The 23281-nt window shown below is 49.1% G+C and overlaps 1 pseudogene; it reads right to left on the reverse strand.

The window, feature by feature from the left end:
- Positions 1-17692: 17692 nt before the first annotated feature.
- LOC107155775 lies at positions 17693-19171 on the reverse strand (annotated as a pseudogene).
- Positions 19172-23281: the final 4110 nt, after the last annotated feature.

Raw genomic sequence — 23281 nt, forward strand, 5'->3', positions numbered from 1 at the left:
TCCACAGCACTTGGTACCTCCTAACACAGAGCATATTTAAGTTTTCACCTTTAATCTACCCCCTCCCCCTACACCCCCCCCCCCACAGCTGGGCAAGTACCCGTTCTCCAAGTACAGGGTTGGAGAAGAAACCCCACCCACCCCCTGGCCCCCTCACGGTGGCCCTCCTGCAGCATCAGAACAGGAAGTCACAATCGCCCAGTGGGGCTCGGGACTGACACCTCGGTTTTGAAGTCCCCCATCTCTGACCCCCCAGGGGCTGAGTATCCACAGGCTCTCCATGGTGCTGACCTGGCGTTCCACCTCCCGTCAGCCCTGGGACAAAGAGAAAAGGCGGAACTGCTACCACCCTGGGCTCGTCTCCCTGGGGTTCTGCAGGAGGGATTCTGGGCTGTACTGCGGGGAAGCAGCAGCGGCAGGAAGACGGGTTCCTGGTTCCTGGCAGGACTGACACTGAAGAGCCTAGGAGGCCCTAAGACAGGGCTCTGAGACCTTGAGAGAGGCTGCAAGTGGACCAGTCAGCGCAGTGACAGGCACCTGGAGGTGGGGCTCTGTCAGCTGGTAGCTGGGGGAGAAGGGGTCAGCGTGGTGATGGGTAGGAGGGGCCTGCAAGTGGGGAGCACTGGGAACAGAGTGTTTCAGGGGGTGCAAAGGCCCTGAGAAAGGAGAAGGCCACTGTGCTGAGGCTCAGGCGGGGTGAGGAGTCCTGCTGTCGGCACTCTGGATTCTCCTCTGTGAGGACGCCGCACCCACTGTGGCTGCTGGCCTTGGCTGCTCAGGCATGCTGACCTACAAAGCTGGGCTTTCACTCCCCCGGAGTCCTCAAAGCCACGAGAAACCCAAGCACAGGCCAGTGGTGGTCTTCACACACCAAGTGCATTAGTCTCGTGCCCAGGAGGACAGATGTGGGAACAGGACATGGCTCCAGATCCATTTCAGGCAAGCTGCTGCCTGCTCTGAGTCTGTCCTGCTGCCAGACACACCTGCACTGTCCACCTGTTGGAGTGGAGCACCATGGACATGGCAGCATGACCCTTCCAGGTACCACACTTTAGGTGCCAGATGTGACTACAGTAGCATGGTTCCACGGCAAAGCCACCTGCTGAAACCAGCCGTCCCTCCCCAACCTGTGGGTGAGCAGGAATCCAGCTGACCACGGGCATCTTCTAGAAGGCCCTCACCCCCATCTGATCTTGGCTTCCATCCCCAAAGCACTACTTGCTGTCATTAGCCGTTGGTGCTCTCCATTAGCTGTGGAGGGCCCTCGCAGGTGCCAGGGTTTGGAAGGGCAGCCCAGGGCATCACCCGGCTGCAGCAAGAGCTTGTTAGTGTTCTCCTGGAGGGAAGCCCAGGAGGTGCCCAACAGCTGCAGCGGGGGGCCCACGAGGGGGCTCATGCCCCGACCCCACCCCACCTGCCTGCAGGAGAGCGTTCCAGTGGGCTGGGGTGAGAGCCTGCACTCGAGGAGCTCCCTCACCCTATCTCCTGAGCACAGCTCCACGGACAGAGCCTGCAGAGCTCAATGACATGGTGACACAAGCCCTCAAGAAAGACCTTGTAGATAACCGATGGGGACAGTTTTATTGGCCCCCACACACCTGGAATTGCATGATTTCCAAGTTCTGTGTCCTGCACAAACACCTCTCATGCCCTGGATCTACCGTGGAATAGTCGTGTGGCCTGGGAAAACCTGCCTTACCTCCCGGGACTCAGCTCCGTAGTCAGAGAGCTATCTCCTCCAGACCCAGTGACGGGGGCCAGGGGGCAGGTAGAAAAAGATGTGCCATACCCAGCAAGGGGCGGGTCCCATGGTCCTCTGGAAGCAGATGGGCTTGGGAAGAGACATGAGGAGAGCCTCAGGGTGGACTCAGATCTGAAGGGCACAGTGGGAAATGTGCGATGGTCCTGGAACAGCAACGGCTACCCAACCATTAGAGGAAAACACACACACCCAGAGCCGTGGAAATGAGCTGGGCTGGTTAAGCAGAGCACATCTGCACTGGTTCATTAACTGGGACAGTGTGCCAGCCACACCCAAGAGGTGAACAGCAGGAAGCGGCACAATGCACCCAGAAACTCTCTCCGCTTTCTGTCTGTAAGATTCCACTTGTTCTAAAAATAGAAAATACACACATACCTATATAACACACATAAATATGTATATGTGTGTGCATGTGTGTGCATGTAAATTTCTTAAGTCACTGCAGCTGGAAGTGACTTTCATGCAGAGCACACAGAAGCCAGGCTGCTGAGGTTGGGGGTCCATCTACAGTGACGATGGGACAGTCTGTCATCCCTCCTGTATGCAACATGGCTGTGTGTCCCTGCTGCTCCCAGTGAAGGGGGAGAGGCAGGCCACTCTCCAGCCCCAGCTCCAGCCGTTGTTTCCTTCACGGCCCTTGAGGGAGCCATCGGCCCAGGAGGCGCAGCCTGAAATGAACACATCTTATTGCTGAAGACTCAGCCCCAGATGGTCCTGGGGGGGGCCCTTTGGGCTGAGACAAGGAAACCTAAAGCCGCACAGCCCCCACAGCCTTTTTTGCCCTTGCCCACTGCCTTGCCCACGCCCAGGTCTCCCACCTTTCCCATTTCCCCAAAGCCCAGCTCCAACAGGGGCAGGGGAGCCATTTGCAATCCAGAAACTCGATGGAATCACCAAGGAGCCCGTTAAGATCAAAGATCCCAATCGAGTCCTCTCATCAAAAGTTTGGGGTGCAAAAGAGTACACAAAGTTCTGCTGTGCACACGTACGGGTAAAGGGGAGAGGGTAGGAAGGGGTCCCCTCAGATCTCGTCCTTGGGAAGGTCAAAGTCACCTGAGCAGAAAGAACCTAGAGGCTGCGGGAGGCCTGGGGCTGAGGATGGAAGCTCCGTGTGAGCACCCAGCTGCTAGGAGAGGATGTGGGAGGGAGGCCCTGGAGCTGCCCAAACAGGTAGCTCTACGTCCTCCTAGGCCACCCTGGGGCGGGGGGTGGACAGGGTAAAACTCTGTGGACCGCTGAGAGGGCACAAAGGATGAGGCCGGGAAGCGGGTGCTGGCCACAGTGCAGCCCCTCCTGCTCGTGTTCCTCCAGAGCAGCCGGGCAGATGTGGGAAGCCCACTTCCAGTCACACTGAGAGCTGTGCTTGTGACTCCGGGCCAGGCCAGCTCAGAACACTTCATCTTCTTCCCTTTCCTGAGAGTGACAAAGAAACAGTGCTGCCCGCCCTCTCAGTGGGGGCAGAGCAGACTCAAAGGGCCTGCTAGGAGGGCAAGCGGCCTTGCTGAACCAGGGCTCCTGGCTTTGCCCCCCCCGGTACAAACGTAAAGCATATGCATATGTGAAATATGGGTGTGCAGACCTCCAGGGTGGCTATATCATCCCAACAAACTTGAAACAGCAGCAGGCTTCACGCTGTGTACGTGACAATGTGGTGAGACGTTTCCACATGAAGTGTCCGTGGACACTTCCTGTGGCTAATTGCCCTTCTGACATAAACACATCCCCCTGGTCAGGGTTCTCGGGGGCAGGTGGACAATAATGTACTGGCACAAACTTCTGCTGTCTCCCCTTTTTTAATTTATCAGCCAGCTCCCGTGTTTGGTGCCCCTGTCCTGGGCCAGGACGTTGCTCTGACAGATGGCTCATGACACCCCTGCCCAGGATCCAGGCTGGTCCCTGGAATCATAGCGGGGCCTGGATGGGTCCTGAAGGCCCACCCAGCCTGAGAGCACTGTGCCTCCTCAGCAGTAGCTGGCAGCTCCTCACCAGCAGTGCCCTCCAGGGCTTCTGAATGGAGCACATACCTGCCCGAGGGAAATAAGGCAGGAGCCGTGCCATCCTCCTGTGGACCTCGGGCGACACTGCTCCATAAGGAAAGAAGCACTTGACTTTGTGATGTTCCGAGGAAATGCCTCCCCAGGGAGCTCAGGGAAGGATGGCCTGGCCCTGGAGGGGAGGAGATGAGCTGGGCAGCAGGAACTCCCAGCCTGGGCAATGGTGCAGGACGGGGCCCCGTTTATTGTGTCTGCATGCGTCAAGGCACAGCCCTGCACTGGAACAGAGACTTCTGGTCCTCAGAGAGGGCAAGCCAGCTTAATGACCCCATGCAGAGGCCTCCTTGGTCCTGCACTTTCTGATGAGACACCCTTCCAGGCCCCAGAGAAGCAACTGTGAATGGGACGAAGAGGCCCAGGCCTCAGAAAGAAATTCGTGACCAAGACATCAAGGAGAGAATGCCTCCACACAGAACATTCTAGATCACTGGGGAGCTGTGAAGGGCAAGTCACAGGTGGTGTGAGGAACAGAGAGGTAAGGACTGGCCCTAGAGCAGGGAGGTGGGGCCCCAGCTCCCCCCAAGCCTGGAGACCTTCCGTGCTTGTACACTAGAGGGAAGAACTGAGGCCGGCAAGACCAGGCCTAGGGAAGGCCCCAAGGCAGGACAAGGCCTGCAGGCTGCTGGTACAGAAAGACAGCCAGGCCAGGGCAGGGCAGAGCAGGGGTCAGCTGAGTGGTGGGCATGGTGGGCTTGATGGTGCCCCCAAGATGTCGGAGTCCAAACACCCGAGTGTGGCCTTATTGAAAAAAGGGCCTTTGCAGATGTGTGGAAAGATGAGGTCTTTAGGCCGAGCCCTCATCCAATGGCAGTCCTTATAAAAGGGGACACTGGACAGAGGAACACATGTGGGGAGAAGGAGGCCATCTATACACCAAAGGACACCTGTGGCCACCAGGAGCTGGGCAGAGGCCTGGGACAGAATCTTCCTCCCAGGCTGGGGAGGACTGGCCTCCACCTTCAGCACCATGAGACACTCATCTCTGGGGTATGACCACCGATCAGTGGAATGTGGCTGGGGTGGCCAAGCAGACTGGTGAGGTGTAAAGGTAAAAGAAATTGAAGTTAAAGCGTAAAAGTTAAAGGGTAAAAGACCGGGTGTTGTAAAGTTTCTAAGCTGCAAGGTCTGAGTTAAAATGTAAAGGATTAGGTATTGTTAGGTTTCTATGCTACCTGCAAAACCTGAAATCCCTGTAGCTGTTAGGACAATTCTGGAACTGCCCAGTAAATATTCCCACTGACTCCCTGGTTGTCCAATAACTCGGGACTCTGTGTAACTGGTCACGTAGTCCTTTAGGCCCTAAAACCAATCAGTTTGAATGTGTACCCCGTTTAGAAATGACCTATCACTCCAGCCTGACCTGTTCCCGCCAATGAATGAACTAATCATGTTTAGGAATTGTTGTTTGACTTTCCCGCGGTGTATAATGATTTGTTAAAGGAGACTGTGATGTATGTAAAGCCCTCCGCCCTCCCCAAAAAGTGTACTTAAGCAGTGCTCAGCCCCTGCTCGGGGCTCTGGGCTGCTTTCCCTTCTTGAGTGGGCACAGAGCCCCAGCATGCTGGTTCAATAAATCCCCTTCTGCCAATTGCATGAGTGGTCACTTGGTGGTCTCTTTCTCCGACGCTTCGCCTGACCCTTACAGAGGTAGGAACAAGACGGGAGAAGCCCCTGAGTCAGTGTTGGAATTCTCACTGCTCTCAGGGTGGGGCCCTGCACACTGCTCAGGACAGGTGGACAGGGTGCGAAGTCAGTTGAGGTTGGCAGAAAACCCTGCTGGAGGTACTGCTGCAGTGGGGGTCACGGGGCTGGGACCTGCTACCACACATGGCTACCTCCTTCTGCTGTCTGACAGAATCATGGCAGGTCACCACCAGTGAGGGCTCGGCCTGGGTCTGGAGGCCCCAGACCAGCTGGCTGCCACATGACCTTGGACACAGCAACCTGTTTCTCACGTGCAAAGTGGCCAACGCAGCAGCTCATGCCTGCAGTGGCTTCCTGTGATGGCCAAGGGGACACAGGCCCACCCATGGCCGCTCACTAGCTCATGTACCCACCGACAACAGAAGAGAATCCTGGGAAGATCCATGTGACAACACAGGGCAGAGGCTCCACCTAGACAGAGCCAGACACACCCGGCAGAGGCCCAGCTGGCACAACAGAGTCCAGGACAGGCACGTGGACATCACAAGCCACAGGGTGAAGAGCTACAGAGAACTCAGGGGCCAACTTGCAGGAAGCATCCTCTTGGTTTCCCTCTGGAACCAACACCCAGGATGCCAGTCAAGGAATGGAGACCACAGACCCAGGAAGGGCTGTGGATGGAGGGACCAGAGAAGCTTGCTGCCATTCTGTGGGGCCCAGTGGTAAATCACGTCCCACCCATGCCGACCCCTCAGTGTTCCATCTGGGACCCAGTGTCCAGGGAAGAGAAGTGGCCCTAGGTGGCCTAGCTTGGCAGCCTTGACTAAGACAGGTGTTGCTCAATGAACCAATGCGGCCAATAGCTCCCCAGACCTGACCGGTTGTGTACCAGGAGCTCAAAGCTTCATCATGAGGTCACAAGCAGACCCTGCCCGGGAACGCATGGGTTCTGCAGTAGAGCGGCCTTTGTGTGGGGCCCCTTGGCCAAACACAGTACACCAGCAAGGCACAGCCTGGTAACTAAGAGAGGGACGTCACGATTAGCACTAGAAACACAGACGCCAAGTGGGACCCTGAGGGCAGCAGCCTCCGTGCCTTCAAGAACCCCAGCATCCAGCAGTGTACAGGGCAGAGGACAGGTCAGCAGAAGAGGTGGCAGGGAAGACAGACTGAGCAGCCTGGAATAGCTGAGGAAACACACACGTGCTCTGACACAAGTGTGTACACATGCATGTGCATGCAAGTGTGTAGACATAAGCACACGCATGTGTGCCTACGATCAAACCTTAGTATCCACAGGGGACTGGCTGCAGGACCCCAGGACCCTAGGACCACAGATGCACAAGTCCCCTATGTAAAGTCACGCAGTCCTCCTATGTGTCCTCTCTGGACACTGACGACACAGACGCCTCACATTATGGTGGGCAAGGAGTTGCTATAGTGCATCAGGGAGCAGGAGAAAAGTCTGCACAGGTCAACACAGACTCAAATTCTTTTCTGAGTGCTCCTGATCGAAGGTCTCGCCTCCATGGGATGTAGGGCCTGACACATTAACAGCCACTCACCTCGGCATGGCCAGCAGAGGAGGAGGGCATGTGGCCCGCTGGCTGCTGTCCTGGCCTCCAGTGGACTGCTCTCACACCAACTCCCTCTTTGTTCTAAGAGTGAAACCACCAGGGAGTCCAAGCAGAGGGGTGGAGTGGTTACCATGGACCATGGAGTAAGTCACCTGGGTTCTCAGTGCAGAAAGGTTACACAGGAGCAGAGTGGCCTCGGGGAGACCAGTGAGAGGGCAGGTAAGGGGACCAGGAAATCTGAGGTGGAGGTCACCAGTGGGCAGAGGAATCAGACACCCGGGAGCACTTCTGTAGGGACACGTGCCCGCACTCTCCACGGCTGAGTCAGACATCATGTCCCAGGTACAGGAACTCATATGAGGATTCAGAGACTGACCAGGGGACAGCCGTGAGCCTCCCAGAGTGCTCTAAAGACATTGGGGAAAATGCCTGCGAAAGCAAACTCAAGAAGCCGCATTCAGCCTAAAACTAATGGTTCTGAGCTTGGGGACCAGAGTGAATCCTCCGTGGCCTGCTCCTGACAGAGGACACCACTGCCAGGGTGGATGAGTCAACCCAACCGGGAAACGCGGGAAGGGACCGGCGGCACGTGTCCGCTCAAGGTAGGAGGTAAAGCCACAGAGTCCTCCGGCAGGTAGGTGTGCACCGGGAGTGACCGTGCGACCATGCACACCAAGGACAGGCAGAGGGCAGGAGGGCGGCAGGCACAGAGAGGGGACGAGGTGAGAGGCACGCTGGGCCCCCTGCCGAGTCCTTCCCGCAGACAGCAGCGACTTCCCAGGTCCTCACTCTGTGTGCCGCACAGGGGCACAGGGACAGAATGGGGGCCCGCAAACGCCCTGCAGGCTGGGAGCTTCCAGGGCCCAAGAAGGCCTGGGGTGTGGGCAGCTCGGGTTATCGGACAGCAGAGCCGCGCAAGCCAGGCCCCGCGACCCCCAGGTGCAGCCCGGGGGACAGAGCCTCGACCCCGCGAGGCCGCACCTCGCCCAGGTGGGACCTCCCCGTGGCTCACGCGGGACCTCACCTCAGCCCACGNACCTCGGCCACAGGGGACCTCACCTCTGCTCACGGGGGACCTCACCTCGGCCACGGGGGACCTCACCTCGGCCACGGGGACCTCACCTCGGCCAAGGGACCTCACCTCCCACGGGGGACCTCACCTCGGCTCACGGGGGACCTCACCTCGGCCACAGGGGACCTCACCTCTGCCCACGGGGGACCTCACCTCGCCCACGGGGGACCACACCTCGGCCCACGTGAGCAAACACCTCAGCCACAGGGCCGCACCTGGAGCCTGGAGGGCGCCCCTCGTGTTTGGGACGGCGCCTCGTCCAGACAAGGCAGAGGCCCTAACCTCCCTGGTAGGTGAGCAGAGCCCGCCACGATGACATGGGCCTGTGGACTGGAGCGGCCCTGGGCGGCCCGTGTGCGGAGGGGCAGGCGACACACTGCGCGTGGCCGGGGCTGTGAGCGTGGAAGCCGCGCCCCTACCCACCTGCAGGACAGCGGCCGCGGCACCTTCCCATGTCCAGTGGCCGAGACTTGGTAGGGTGATGGGGCCGGAAAACGACGCTCCATAAAAGCCCCCAAACGTCTCCTGCAGGTGACTGCAGTGGGGCTGTTGGACCCCTCCAGGGGCAACACTGCCCACCGGGTGCAGGGCGTCCGAGGCCCAGGATGACCACAGTGCCCCTGATGACCAGTGCCCGCGTGCGCTCTTATCCTCGTCCCTCTGTACAGTTGATAGCGCTGAGTACTTTTTTTAACTACCTAGATTCTCTAGTTGTTCAAGTACCTGATAAATGTTAGAAGTGATAAAATACAACACATTTTGTAAATTTTTGTTGTTGTTATTGTTAAAATTGGTATGAAGTGTTTGGGGTGGGCAACAGCCAACCCCCCGTAGGGTGTGCGCTGGCCTCAGGAGCACCCCGCCAGCGTGCTGGTCAAGAAGCTAGCGGTGGGTTTTCTTTCGCTTTGCTGTGCACATAGTGTATGTAAAGAGCAAACGAGTCCTAATCTATACCAAGTCTTTCTAGATGTTAAAGGTGTTGCCAGTGTGGGGCAAAAGTAAAATTAATAAACAAATTTTATATGTTTTCTATTAAAATTCCTGGGTGGGATTGTCTTCTGAAAATGTGAGCATTCTAGTCCGCTGGATCAGTGAAGGGCAAGAGAGTTCATATTTTGAAGACATTTTCAAAATAGAACTACTGTTACTTGTGTGCGGTGTATCCCAGACTGCCTTGTACATAGTGGACAAATTGAGTCCTTACTTGAAAGTCTAGTCTGGACGTTTAGAAGTGCCGGATGTATGTTAAATTTATAGGTAGTAAAATATCACTTTGTAAATGTCTTTTTGCTAAAATTCATACAAAATGTTGTCTTTTGGAAATGGAACTGTGCCAACCACCTCTGTGAGCAGAAGAGTCCTGTCTATACTTGTTCAGTAACGCGGAAGAGGTGGGAGGGAAGCCGTTGCAAAAGATGATATGTAGTGGGTTCACACCTGGAGATTTTCAGACCTCAGTTTTCTGTATGTTTTGTGGTCTTGTTTTGCTGTGTGTGTAGTGTATGTAATGGAAAATGAGTCCCAGATTTGCAACATCTAGTCTCTAGATGTTAAAGACATTGCCAGTGTATGACCAAGTAAATAGTAAAATTAGTACATTTGGTACTTTTTGTGTTGAAATTCATGGGAAAGCTTGTTCTCTGTAAATGACTTTTGGACACCAGGTTGTTGGGTCATCTCTAAGCATCACATAAGCCTCTACTTGTCCACCAGAGAGAAAGAAGTGAGGAGGAAAAGACTCAAGGACAAATGGTCATGTTGGAAGATACCTCAGATTATGACCGTGGCTCCATGTGTAATTTCAATTACCATGCAGTGTGCGTAGTGGACAGGTTCTTAGTGGAATATCTGGTCCTTTTATATATTTATATTTAGAAGTTCCTGGTTTATTTAAAAGCAGAAGCAGTAGAATAAAACTTTTTGTAAATGGCTTTAAAAAGAGAGAAAGACACACACATTTCACCAGACCATGAAGTTCCAAGACACATTACCATCTCTATGGTGACAACCACAAGAATCGTTACAGAATGTGTGATTATCAAGCCAAGAGAAAAATCAGTAGCCTTAAATACATACATAAGAACCACAGAATTAACGGTCCAACTTTGCATCTGAAGCATCTTGCAAAAGAACAGCAAATCAGAGTGAAAGAAGGTAGAAGTAAAGACAGGATGGCAAAACATGAAATAGAAGAAAAGCAAAAATTAAGAAAAAAAAAATAACAGAGCCAAAAGATAGCTTACTTTTGAAAAAAAAGATCACAGAAATGTTAAACTGAGCAATATTTATCAAATAAACTTCACCAATAACAGAAATGATAAAATTTATCACACATCCTACAAATACTAAAAGAAAAAATATAGTGCACTACTTTGTGACAATAAATTAGATAATTTAAATAAAATGGGAAAATTTAAAGTATGCCTTCTAAATACATCATAAGAGCAAATCTTAAAATTTTTGCAGTTCTATCTTCAGAGAAGGATCTGCTACTTAACTGTGCCCCTCTCATGCACACCTCTACGAGAAAAGGAAGCAAAACAACATCTTCAAGTTCAAAGCAGGTGACCAGTGTGTTCGAAATACTGAAGGCCAGGTAGAACCACTCTTGCACAGTCTTCGAAAGACAGAAAAGAGGAAACACTGCCCAGTGTACATAGCGAGTCCAGCCTGTTGTTTTACACCCAACCTGGCACAGGAGTGGAAAGACAGAACTGGAAACCCACGCGTCTCATTGGCACAGAGCAAGACACCAAACAATTACTAGAAAAGGAGAATTCAGTAGTAAATAGCAAGGTGAGAGCATTATGACCAAGTGGTGTGTATTCCCGGAATACAAAGGGCACAAACATTTGAAAATAATGTATCTATCAAATGAAATAAGTGAAGAAATTATATAATCACTTGAAATTGTGCAGCACACACATCAGCTAAATTTAAACACCATTCAAGCTAAACACTTTTACCAAAAGTGAGCCAGAAAATAACTTTATTATTTTTATGAACGTTATCTATAAAATATCTACAACAACTTTCACATTTAAAGGTTACTTAATAAAGCTTTGCTTGTAACACTAAAAGTCCCTTGTTTCTGCTATTTCCAGTTCTATTTGATATGGCACCGAAGGCTTTAGTCACTGCCAGGGGAAAAAGAAGAAATAAGAAGGACAGAGATAGAAAAAAACGTGCTTTTGTAGACATAGAAAGTCCAGAATGTCTATAGGGAACAAACAAGAGAGCTGATTTCTCCCTACCAGCTACGATCAGATGGAAAATGAACTCTTAAAAAAAGATCCTGTGATGGCCTCACAGGTTGATTAAGCAGGAATCCATCTAGTGAAAGTTTCAGGAGATGCTATGGGAAATAATGGAGGAAGTGACTGGGGAAATCCACCAAGAATGTCCCAGTGTCTCGCCCTGGGAGGCCGTGTGGGAAGCGGATCCTGGGTTGGGGGCAACCCCCGACATCCCCACAGGTTTCTGGGTGGACGTTGGGAAGGCCAGAGACACCCAAGAAGACCCCCAAAGAGATGACCAGAGCTGAAGGCCTGACTCTGCAGAAGGGAGGGGTGCTGGGAGCCACAGCTGGACGGGGGTGGCGCCGGTTAGGCGGACTGGCAAGAGCAGATACGAGCCACACATCGGCTGGCATGGTCACCTCTAGGCTGCAGTTCGGCGAGGAGAGGGATTTTCAACTGGGGCTGCGTCAACTAGAGATCCACAGGAGAGAGCACAGCAAAGCACACCTGTCGTGTCCAGGGTCAGTAGAAATGCTGCACATCACAACCAAACCAAAGCACACATCAGCCACGAGAAGGAACAGAAGTCCCATGGGCTGTGGAAGTAGCCATCAAGGGCAGCCATGCTGAGGCGTGTAATAGAAGGAAAGATGAGGTTTTCCCGTGAGGGAGACGCCGCCTAACAGTGAGCGACAGCACCCAGCTGGGGCCAAGGTGGGACCAGCTCCAGCTGACGGCTCGGGAAGGGACTCTCACCCACTGCAGCTGCAAACCAGGCCCCAGTCACTGGGCCACAGGAGAGGCCTGGACCTGGGCAGGACTCTCCTCTGGGCAAGAGCCCAGAGTGATGGCACAAGGGGGTCAGATGGCACAGGGGGTCAGATGTTGGGGTGACAACAGAGAGCTTTGAGGTCTTATTTTCAATATGCACATGGTGCCCAGCCAAGGGTGGCTGCAGAGTGAGCGAACATGGAGAAGTGTGCTGGGGAGCAGCAGGGCCGATTTCTGACCCTTGCTGGAGGGACCGAGGGGTGGCAGACTGCAGAGGGCGCACCTGCTCGGAGGCAGAACAGCAGAGATGTCTAACTGGAGGGTGAAACGCCAAGAATGACCTAGAAGGTGACATCAAGTGGTCTAACACACGTTGGAAGCCTCACTGGAAGGAATGGGATACAGAACATACCCCCAAAAAGTAGTCAAATATTCCTGAATTTGATGGGAATTAAGTTAAAACAGGTCATTGAGTCCCAAGCAGGATGCATTCAGAGAATCACATTCTAGTATACATCAAACAAGTAGTGAAGGTCAGAGTTGGAAGAGGAAGCCTCCAGGGGACTGAGCATCGTGGGGCGGCCAGGACGAGGCCTCCCATCAAGACCAGGAGGCTGACCTGGAGGTAGACTACAGTGTGACCAGAGCAGGGGGAGATTCTGAAGCCTGACCTACACAGCCAGGAAGAGGCGCCACCATGTGCCAAGAAATAAGACGCATTCTGATAAAAAATAAAAGGTCAAAGAATTCATTAGCAATGAAGCAAAACCACGAGCGCAGCGTGCTAAGGAGGAAACTCCCAGCTGACTTGGCGTGAAACTTAACAGCCCAAGCAGGCACCAGTCATTGCTGAAAGCCTGTTGTGAGGGAATGTTACCGAGGGCTACAGCGTATGGTCATGCGAAGCCCGTGCAAGGAGAGCAGGAAATGCCAGGACTTAGGGAGGGAGATGGCTGTAGGGGTCTTAAATTCCAGGGGAAATAGTCTTAAGTACAGACTTAGCGACTGCAGCACATCCAAGGCACATGCAGCACACCCCACGAACTTCAGCATGCTCACTTTCACCAGAGTGAAACAAGCCGCATGGGAATAGAGTGATGGTAAAGCCCAGGGGGGTGAGGAAGGCAGCCCGGCAGAAAAGGGCCAACCAGACACAAGGAATCAAGAAGCACCGCTGAGTCCACCAGGATCAACTGTCACAAGAGACATGACCGGGAAACCGGGCCACACTAAAAGGTGAGATCATCAGAACACATGAACGCAAGACTCTGTGAAAGAGAAAAATCAACATAAAGTCAAGTAAGAGTGGAAAGTCGCCCTGCATTCTGGTAGCCACGCCAGAGTGCTCACACTTACTCGTCTCATAGTAGATATAAGAACTCTGGGTGGCGTGATAATGTAGGTCGACCTATAATCCAGGACAAAGTTATAACCGGAGATTAGAGGGATGTTTCCTCATGACGCAAGAGTGAACCCAGCAGCCAGTAACACATGAGCAGTTGACAGCCATCCCAGGTCACACGTCAGGCAGACCTGCAGCAGCAGAGACGGCTGTGCTCCGAGCTGGGAAAAGTAAACCCTCTCTCTCAGCAATTGATAGAACATGGAACAAAACCAAAATAAAACACACTTTAAAGACCCAGTGAGGACATAAACGATTTGAACGGCACCATCAACAAGATTGACCTAAGTGGCATTTATAGAAAGCTGGGCCAGGCACGACACAGGTTCTCTTCAAGTACAAGTGAAATGGCCCCCAATGTAGATCCCTCAGCAGCTGAGAACATCTCAATAAATTTTTATAAGATAGAAGCCCTGCCTGGTATGTTATCTGACTGTAAGAAAGCAAATTAGAATCCAATGATGATAAGAAATCTGAAATAAATCCCCCAATAACTGGAATTAAACAACACATTTCTCTGCTCCCTATAGAGGTCGTGCAAACTCTGCCACAATCCACTTTCAGACTCAGCTCCACACGTCTTCCTCATGACCATTTGCAGTGGAGCCCCGCTCACCACCTGCCCGGGGTGATCACTGAGTGCTCAGTCTGTAAATGTGCCCGTTCCGTATATTTTTATAGAAGGAGTCATGCAGCTTGCAGTTTTTATCTGACCACGTCTTCCACTTGACACTTTCAGGGGCTGTCTGTGGTACACAGCAGTCGTCTGTTCCCTGAAGCACTGAATAGTGCGCAGCTGAAGGAGTACCCACACTTGTCTGTGCACTCACAGTTGGGTTTGCAGTGGTCTCCACGTAGATGCTCGCCGTCCTCTAGGTATGGTTTGTGAACGCCTGTCAGAATCTCATGTTGACCAGCATGGTGTCACACGTCTATAATCACAGCAGCTTGGGAGGCTGAGGCAGGAAGACCACGAGTTCGAAACTAGCCTCAGCAACTTAGCAAGGGCCTAAGTAAGTTGGTGAGACCTTGTCTCTAAAGGGCTGGGGATGTGGCTCAGTGGTTAAGCACCTCCGGCTCAATACCCAGTACTAGGAAATTTAAGAAAAAAAAATCATGCTGAAAGCTTGGTCCTCATATGGCAGATTTGAGAGGGTGGAGCCTGTGAGAGGTGGGTCCAACTGGGCGCTGCCCTGGGAAGGGATCGTTGATGGTCTCCAAGGGTGAGTTGGCTCTCCAGAGAGCAGGCTGTTAAAGAGCATGTCTGCTCAGCATGCCTGCCCCTTAGCATGCAGCCATTTTATGGGAGGTGAACAGATAAAGCTGCCCAATCTTGAACTCTCATCCTTTAAAAGTATGATCTAAGTAAACCTTGCTTTTTTGTAAAGCACCCAGCCTAAGGTATTTTGTCATAGAAACAGAAAACCCACTGACACAGGGCACTTAAAAATAACACTGCTGTGCTCACCTGTGTGCATATCTTTGGACATGTGTTTTCAGTTCTCTTGGGTGTACTCTGAGGAGGGGAATCACTGGGTGATTTGACTTTCAACAAAACTGGCCATCTGCTTTCCAAAGCCACTGTTCCATGTTGCAAAGACCTGCACATGGTCTTTGGGGAGCCTAGCTCCTTTAATCCTCAGCCACCCCTGGTCTCTGAGCCCTCCCGTGCCAGTGACACGGTGCCTCATTTTGGTTTCATTTGCATTCCCCTAATGACTAATGGAATGAGCATTTCCTCGGGGCTTGAGCTAGTACTTGTTTGTATTGGTGAAATGTATGTTCAAAGCTTTTGTCCACTATTTGATTTGCTATCGGTGTTACTACTGAAATGCAGGAGTTCTGTGTACAAATATTTTATCAGATACAGGATTTACAAATGCTTTTTCACCATTTATGGTGTTATAGTTAAAGCTTTGTCCCTGGGTTTCATAAACTGACTTCCAGACCACTCACGTATAATCGAATCAAGCCTTTATTGAAGCACACCGGTGGCGGCTGACCAGAACATAAGGCTGTTCCCCTGATCAGCCCTGAACAATTGCAAGGGCACCCCTTATAAGCCTGAAAACCACAAAAGGGATGTTCAGGGGGTCGAGCCAATGCAAGCCAGCCAGGTTACAGAAGCAGGACAGTGCAGTCAAGCGGAGGGAAGCCTAACCCATCACAGTTAGCCCAGTCACCCCAGTTACAGAAACAGAGCCCCCCGTTACCCTAGTTACAGAAACAATGCCCCATTAGGTAGTTCTGTGTTCTTAAAGGTTTCTATAGCAAAAGGAAAAGAACATCTTGCTCCAGTTATGACCCCTCTTCTTGGCCTGGTGGTTTTACAGGATGAAGTCATAAAACAAAATGGAGTCACATTTGCTCCTGCTATCACAATGGCTAATATATTCATATTCTTAGAATCTTTTAGGTACCAATGTTTTTAATTTGATGAAGTGCAATATGTCTTTTTTTCCTTCCATGGATCCTATTTTGATGTAATGTCTAGGAGCTCTCTGCCCAACCCAACAGTATAAAACTTTGCAAATGTGGTCTTCTTATTTAGCTTTTAGAGTCAAAACTATAATGGTTTTTTTCTAATTCTGTGCATTGTAGTTATACATAACAGTTGAGCTCATTTTGACAGCGTCACATATGCATGGAATTGATGGACTTCCCTTCGGTCCCTGTCCCCCTTCCCTTCCCTCCTCTCCTCCACTTTCCCTCCCCTGTGTACTGGTCTGAATCCCACTGGTTTATTTATTTATTTTTGATTGGAGCTTTTTACATATACATGAAGGTGGCATTCGCTGGAGCATTTATGCATGCACATAGCATAGTTTTGTTAAATGCCTTCCTGATTTCCTCCCCTTTTCTGTCCCCCTTCCCTCCCTCTTGGTCTCCTTCTTCTACTTCACTGATTATCCCTTTATGATATCCCACATTTCCCTTTTCCCCCCATTTCTCTCAATCTTCTGCATGAGATTAAGACATTCAACCGTTGACTTTCCAAGTCTGGCATATTTCACTCCAGTTCCATCCATTTACAGCCAGTTCCATAAGTTCGTTCTTCTTCTTCTTTTTTTTCTTACCTTTTAGACATTTATCATTAGTTCTCTCTGAAGAATCAAAATAGCCAATTATTTTATTTTATTTTATTTATTTTTTTTTTAAAGATAGAGTGAGAGAGGGAGGGAGGGAGAGAGAGAGAGAGAATTTTTTAATATTTATTTTTTAGTTTTCGGCGGACACAACATCTTTGTTTGTATGTGGTGCTGAGGATCGAACCCGGGCCGCACGCATGCCAGGCGAGCGCGCTACCGCTTGAGCCACATCCCCAGCCCATAGCCAATTATTTTAGATTCACTGAGGCTGTGTATCCTTTGTATTTAGATCTATGATGATGTTCAACGTAACACAAAAGAAACCAAAGAGATGATTTCTAAACCCAGGTGTATTCCTGGGTCATCCTGAAGCAGGGCTGGAGGAAGGGGCTGCTCGAGGACAGCCGGGAGGGTCAGTGCGAGGCCACCCAGTTGTGCCCATTCAGTGTGCTGGGAAGGGGCCGATGACCACTCTGACTGACAACGGGTTTCCTAGAGCAGGGCTCTAGGACCTTGGGCAGCAGAGGACTGTGGTCCAAGCCAAGCTGAAAGAAACAGGCTGGACAGGGGAGCATGGTGACTCCTGGCCGAGAGGCAAACTGGGCCCATGGGAAAGTGCTTTCTTGGCACCTAGAGACATTCCAGAACCAGTGTGACCCACGGCTTCATTAAAAGGGAGAAAGAACAGAACCCTGGAAGAACCTTCCCGCACTCACCTTGGATTAGAGTCCAGTCCACCAGTGCAGGTAGTGGGGGAGGCATGGAACCCCAAAGCAGCACTGAGTCTAGCCCTCCCAGCTAGACCAGGTTTCTACTGAGGATGTAGACCCTCTGGAGGGTCAAGGTGGGAAGGACATTTCTCAAATACAAATACATTTAATATGAGGAGCCAGGACAAGTCTGGGGCATCCATATGCCCAAATCTTCCCCATTTTCTCCCCAGCTCAGAGCCTAGGCTCACGGAGACTGGCAAGCACAGCCTCCACACCTGATCTTCTAATCCCCAAAAGAAAATCCAGAAGTGTGCCCCTTCTTCCCCACATGTGGGCTCTGCAGGGCCTCTGGAGAAGGGGGGGTTCCATGACAGGGCCTGGGCAGGGCCTGGTCTCAGCTGGCTCCAGCCCGAGCCATGACGTCTTCGAAAGCATTGTCCTGGTCATTGTTGTGTAATAGCAAAACTTCCTTAATGTCTTTCAGTTCAAAGCCAGTTTCCTTAAATTTGCTCATTAACTGAAGAAACTTCATCTTTTCTTCTAAACACTGGTGCATTTCCAGAGCCTCTTCCACTAAGAGAGGGTCAAAGCCCTTCTTAAAAAGCTGACCATGTGCAGAGAGGTAGTCGAGCATCTGCTCGATATCCTCTCCCTTCTTCTTCATGGCTCTCAGGCCACGCTCACATGAGTAGCCCATGTTAACCACGTCTCCACACACTGCCGCTCACTTGGAGAGTGTTTGCAGTTCAGAGTCGGCCTGGGGACAGCTGGGCATGTTGGGCACTTGTGACACTGAGAAATCCGGAGGGGTAACTGTGGGGCCTGTATTTGGAGGTGATGACTCTTCACACCTCCTTCACACCTTCACTCCTTCTCAAGACAAGACAGACAGGGAAGGCATCTGAGAGGACGTCAGGGTTGGCACCTCTGTGCCACTGTCCAAGTTCAAAGCCATTGAGCTCACTGGCACTGCTTTGGGTGGAAGGCTTTAGGGAATTCCGGAACATGCCACTGCGGAGGCAGGATTTGCTATGGAAAGGGCTTGCCAGCTTGACTGTCTTCTGATTGCTGTCATCAGAGTCAAGTTTCAGAAGGACAGAGATTTGATATTGCTTACTGCAGGGATAGGGAGCAGGGACACTTGGAAGACAGCGACATCTTTTCACAGTTGCCCAATGTGGTAAGGTTATAAAGCCGTTGGGTGTATGAAGAGGCTTGAATCTAGGGTGGCCGGCTCCAAGGATGCCAAGACCTCCTCATCCTGTAACACGGACCCAGAGCCTCCTCTGGGCAAGTTGTGGTCCAGTAACTGAGCCATAGGGGTCCAGTGGTCCCTACCAGAGTATTTCTCAGCTCCTCCTTCTCATCAATGGTTTTCAACTCCAGATTATCAAATGGGTCTTCTTCACACTCGAAATCAGCAGGATTGAAGTCTGCCTTTGTGTGGGGTGGGCTGAGAACTTTCTGTTTCGTGGCGCTACTGCTGACCGAGTTGGAGTGAGGATGCCGCTGTGCTGTAGGCTGGCAAGGATAGGGTTAATAGGAGGTGGCACTGTGGCTGTGCTGTGAGTCTTGGAGACACTGTTTTGCTGTCACCCTCTGGGCCACTCTTAGAATTCACTTTAGCTTCTGCTTCCTCGGCTTTGCATTCTGCTTCCTGTTGGGCTTCTTGGATTTTCTTTAGATCTTCAGCCCACTCAATGGTTTTCTTTTCCAGGGAGAAGTCATACATGAAAATCTCACCCAACTTCTTAGAAGCTATTTAGAACCTGAACACTGCTGCCGCCGCCTTGTCCCAAAAACCTAAAGGAGCTGGCGCCAGCTGATCTCCCAGGCTCAGTCCCCGCTAAGCTCTGACGCCCCTAGGGAAAGCGAACGCCACCACTTCCAACTCTGCCCGCCCCTGCCGGACGCAGCCACCGCCAGAACCTCGGCCGGCCGTGTTGAAGTCCTACTTGCCCAAGTTCATTCTTCTTTATGGCTGAGTAAAACTCCATTGTGTGTGTGTACCACATTTTCTTGATCCATTCATCTGTTTAAAGGCACCTTGGTGACTCCATAACTTGGCTATTGTAAGTTGTGCTCTTATTAACATTAAGGTGGATGCTTCACTATGGTACTGATTTTAGTTATTTTGGATAAATACCAAGCAGTGGGATAGCTGGTTATATGGTGGCTCCTGTCCTAGTTTTTGAGGTGTCTCAAAATCTGGAAATGTCTGGTTTCAGAGTGTCTGCACTAATTTGCAGCCCCATCAACAATGTATGAGTCTACCTTTCCCCCACTTCCTCACCAGCATTCATTATTATTTGTATTCTTGATAATTACCATTCTGACTGGAATGAGATGAAATCTTAGTGTAACTTTTTGATTTGCATGTCCCTGATTGCTAGAGGTGCTGAACATTTTTACATGCATTTGTTGGCTATTTATATTTTTTATTTTTCTTTTCTTTTCTTTTTTCTTCCTTTTCTTTTTTTTAAGAAATGTCTGTTTAGTTCTTTTGCCCATTTATTGATTGGCTATTTGTTTTCTTGGTGTTGGTGATGGTAGTGGTGTTAAGGTTTTTGAGTTATTTATTCTGGATGTTAACCCCTTGTTTGAGTAATAGCATGAAGCACCTTCTCCAGTTCTGCAGACTCTTGTCTCCATGTTCTTGTTTCATTTTCTTTGGAGAAGATTTTTAATTTGATGCATCTTACTTACTGGTTCTTGGTTTTATCTCTTTATCTTTAGGAAGCTCATTGAGGAAGTCAGTGCCTATGTGATGCAGTGTTGACTGTTTTCTTCTAGTAGCTGCAAGTTTTCTGGTCATACTCCTAAGTCTTTGGTCCATTTTGATTTGATTTTTGTGACAGTGTGAGAGAGAGGGATCTAGTTTTATTCTTCTACTCGTGGATTTCCAGTTTTCCCAGCATCATTTGTTTGAAAGGCTGTCTTTCTTCCACGAATATTTCTGTCACCTTTATCAATGTCAGGTCTCCTGCGTTGCTCTTCTTGGTGAGGATTGCTTGGGCTATTCTGGATCTCTTATTCTTCCAAGTGAATTTAAGGACTCTTTTCTAGCTCTTTGAAGAATTTAATTGGTATTTTGATGGGGATTGCATTGAATCTGTATATTAATTTTGACACTATGACTGTTACGACCGTTTTGACAATATTAATTCCACCTATCCAAGAACGTGGGCGACCTTTTCATCTTCTAAGGTCTTCTTCAACTTCTTTCTTCAGTGTCCTATAATTGTCATTGTGGAGATCTTTCACCTCCTTGGTTAGGTTAATTTTCAAGTGTTTTGTTTTATTATATATTGAGATTAATGTGGATGGGATAGTTTTCCTGATTTCTTTCTCAGCAGAATCACTGTTGGAGGATCAGAAATCTAGGGAATTTATAGCCAGGCTCAGAGGCAGAGGCTTGTGATCCCAGCAGCTTGGGGGACTGAGGCAGGAGGATCGTGAGTTCAAAGCCAGCCTCAGCAAAAGCAAGGTGCTAAGCAACACAGTGAGACCCTGTCTCTAAATAAAATATAAAACAGGGCTGGGATGTGGCTCAGTGACCAAGTGGCCCTGAGTTCAATCCCTGGTACACCTCCCCCTGCAAAAAAATAAAAACCAATCTGGGGATTTATGAATGTTGGTCTTACATCCTGCTAAATTCAGCTGTGACGTCTAGGTCTTCCAGGACAGTGTTCTAGGTCTTCTAGATATAGAATCATATCCTAAGCAAACCAAGATAATTTAGCATCTTCTTTTCCTATTTGTGTCTCTAATTTTCATCTCTTGCCTGACTGCTCTGGATCCAGTTTTAAGAATTATGCTGACTGGGAATGGTGAGAGTAGATATCTTTGTCTTGTTCTGATTTTAGAATGACTATGTTCCTTTTTTTTCCTCCATTCAGTATTATGTTGGCTCTGGGTCTGTCATATATACCCTTTACAGTGTTGAGGTAAATCCCTTGGGGTCTTGTTTCTTCAGCATTTTTAACTTGAATGTGTGCTGGATTTTATCAAAGGCATTTTCTGCATCTATTGAGATGAACATATGATTCTTGTTCTCAGTTCTATTAAGTGGTGAATCACATTTGTCAATTTCCATATGTTGAACCAACCTCGCATCTCTGGGATGAAACCTACTTGATCATGCTATACTATCTTCTTCATGTGTTTTCCAGTGGATTTGCTTTATTTTATTAAGGATTTTTGCACCTAGGTTTCTCAGGGGTATTGGTCTGCAGTTTTCTTTCTGGACGGGTCCTTGAGCAGTTTGGTGTCAGGGTTATGCTGGCTTCATGGAATGTGTTTGGGAGAGTCCCTTCCCTTTCAATTTCCTTGAATAATTTGAGAAAGACTATTGTTAGATTTCCTTTGAAGGTCTGGCAGAACCCAGCTGAGAATCCCTCAGGCCCTGGGCTTTCCTTTGTTGAAAACCTTATCAGGGATGTTTTAATTTCATTACTTGATACTGGTCTGTTTAGGCTTTCTGTGTCTTCCTGGTTCAGTATGGGCAAGTCACATGTGTCTAGAAATCTGCCAATATCTTTAAAACTATCCAGTTTATTGGAGTATACATTTTCAAGATAATTTCTTTTAAAAAAATGTTTTTAGTTGTAGATGGACAATACCTTTATTTATTTTCTTTATGTGGTGCTGAGGATGGAACCCAGTGCCTCACCCACCCTAGGCGAGTGCTCTACCACTGAGCACAGCTGCAGCCCCTCAAAATAATCTCTTGTGGTCCTCTGGAATCAGAGTGTCGGTAGTGACATACTCCTTTTTATCCCTGATTTTATTTATCTGCAACTTCTTGCTCATTCTTTTGGTTAGTTTGGCTAAAGGTTTACTAATCTTTTTATTTTTTAAAAGAACCAATTTTATTGCATTGATCCTGTGTAATTTTTAATTTTCAATTTCATTAATTTCAGTTCTGTTCTTTTTAATTTTCTATCTTCTGATTTTGGAATCAGTTTGTCCTTCCTTTTCTGAGGCCTTGAGGTGGAGCATAAGCTCATTTATTTTGGATCTATTTTTCAAATGTAGGCACCCAGCGATATGAATTCTCCTCTTAGAGCTGCTTTTTTAGTGTCCCAAAGATTTTGATACATTGTATCTATTCTTATTTATTCCTAATAATTTCTTGATCCTTCTCTTATTTATTCTATGTTCTATGCCTTATTTAAAGAGTATTATTCAATATCCATTTGTTTTTGTGGTTTCTATTGTTTTTCTTGCTGTTGATTTCTAGTTTCATTCCATTTTGATCCATTAGGATCCACAGGATTATACAATATTTTTATTTAGTAAGATTTACATTATGAACTACATATGGTCTATTTGGGAAGAGGTTCTGTCAGCTGCTGTCAAAAAGGTAAATTGAGCTATTTTGGGCTGAAATATTTTATAGATGTCTATCAGGTCTATTTTATTTATAGTATTATTTAACTCAGTAATATTTTATTGATTTTATGTTGGGATGATGTATCTGTTGATAATTTTAAACATAATTAGATGCACTGACATTTGAAGCATATTATTTACTGTCACATCTTTTTGTTGGATAGTCCCCTTTACCAACATAGTGGCTTTATTTGTTTCTTCTGATTAACTTTTGCTTGAATTTTGGGGGGGAGGGGCTAGAGACAAGAATAGCTACTCCTGCTTGTCTTCATTCTCCATTTGTGTGGAATATTTTTTTCCTTCATTTTACCTTTAATCTGTGGGTGTCTTTGCCTATGAGATGAGTCTCTTGCAAACAGTGTATAGTTGAAACTTGTTTTTAGTTACAGTCTGCTAGTATATGTGTTTTAGTTGGGGAGTTGAGACCATTTACAATTTAGTGTTATTATGGATATGTGTTTGCAGTTTCCTGCCACTTTTTGCTTGCTATATTTAATTGTCTTGATTTTCACATATTTGGTTGCTCCTATAGTGATCTTCACCTATTTGGGAGCTTTGGGATTT

The sequence above is a fragment of the Marmota marmota genome, unplaced genomic scaffold (assembly GCF_001458135.2).
Source record: "Marmota marmota marmota unplaced genomic scaffold, marMar, whole genome shotgun sequence".
NCBI classification, from domain to species: domain Eukaryota; kingdom Metazoa; phylum Chordata; class Mammalia; order Rodentia; family Sciuridae; genus Marmota; species Marmota marmota.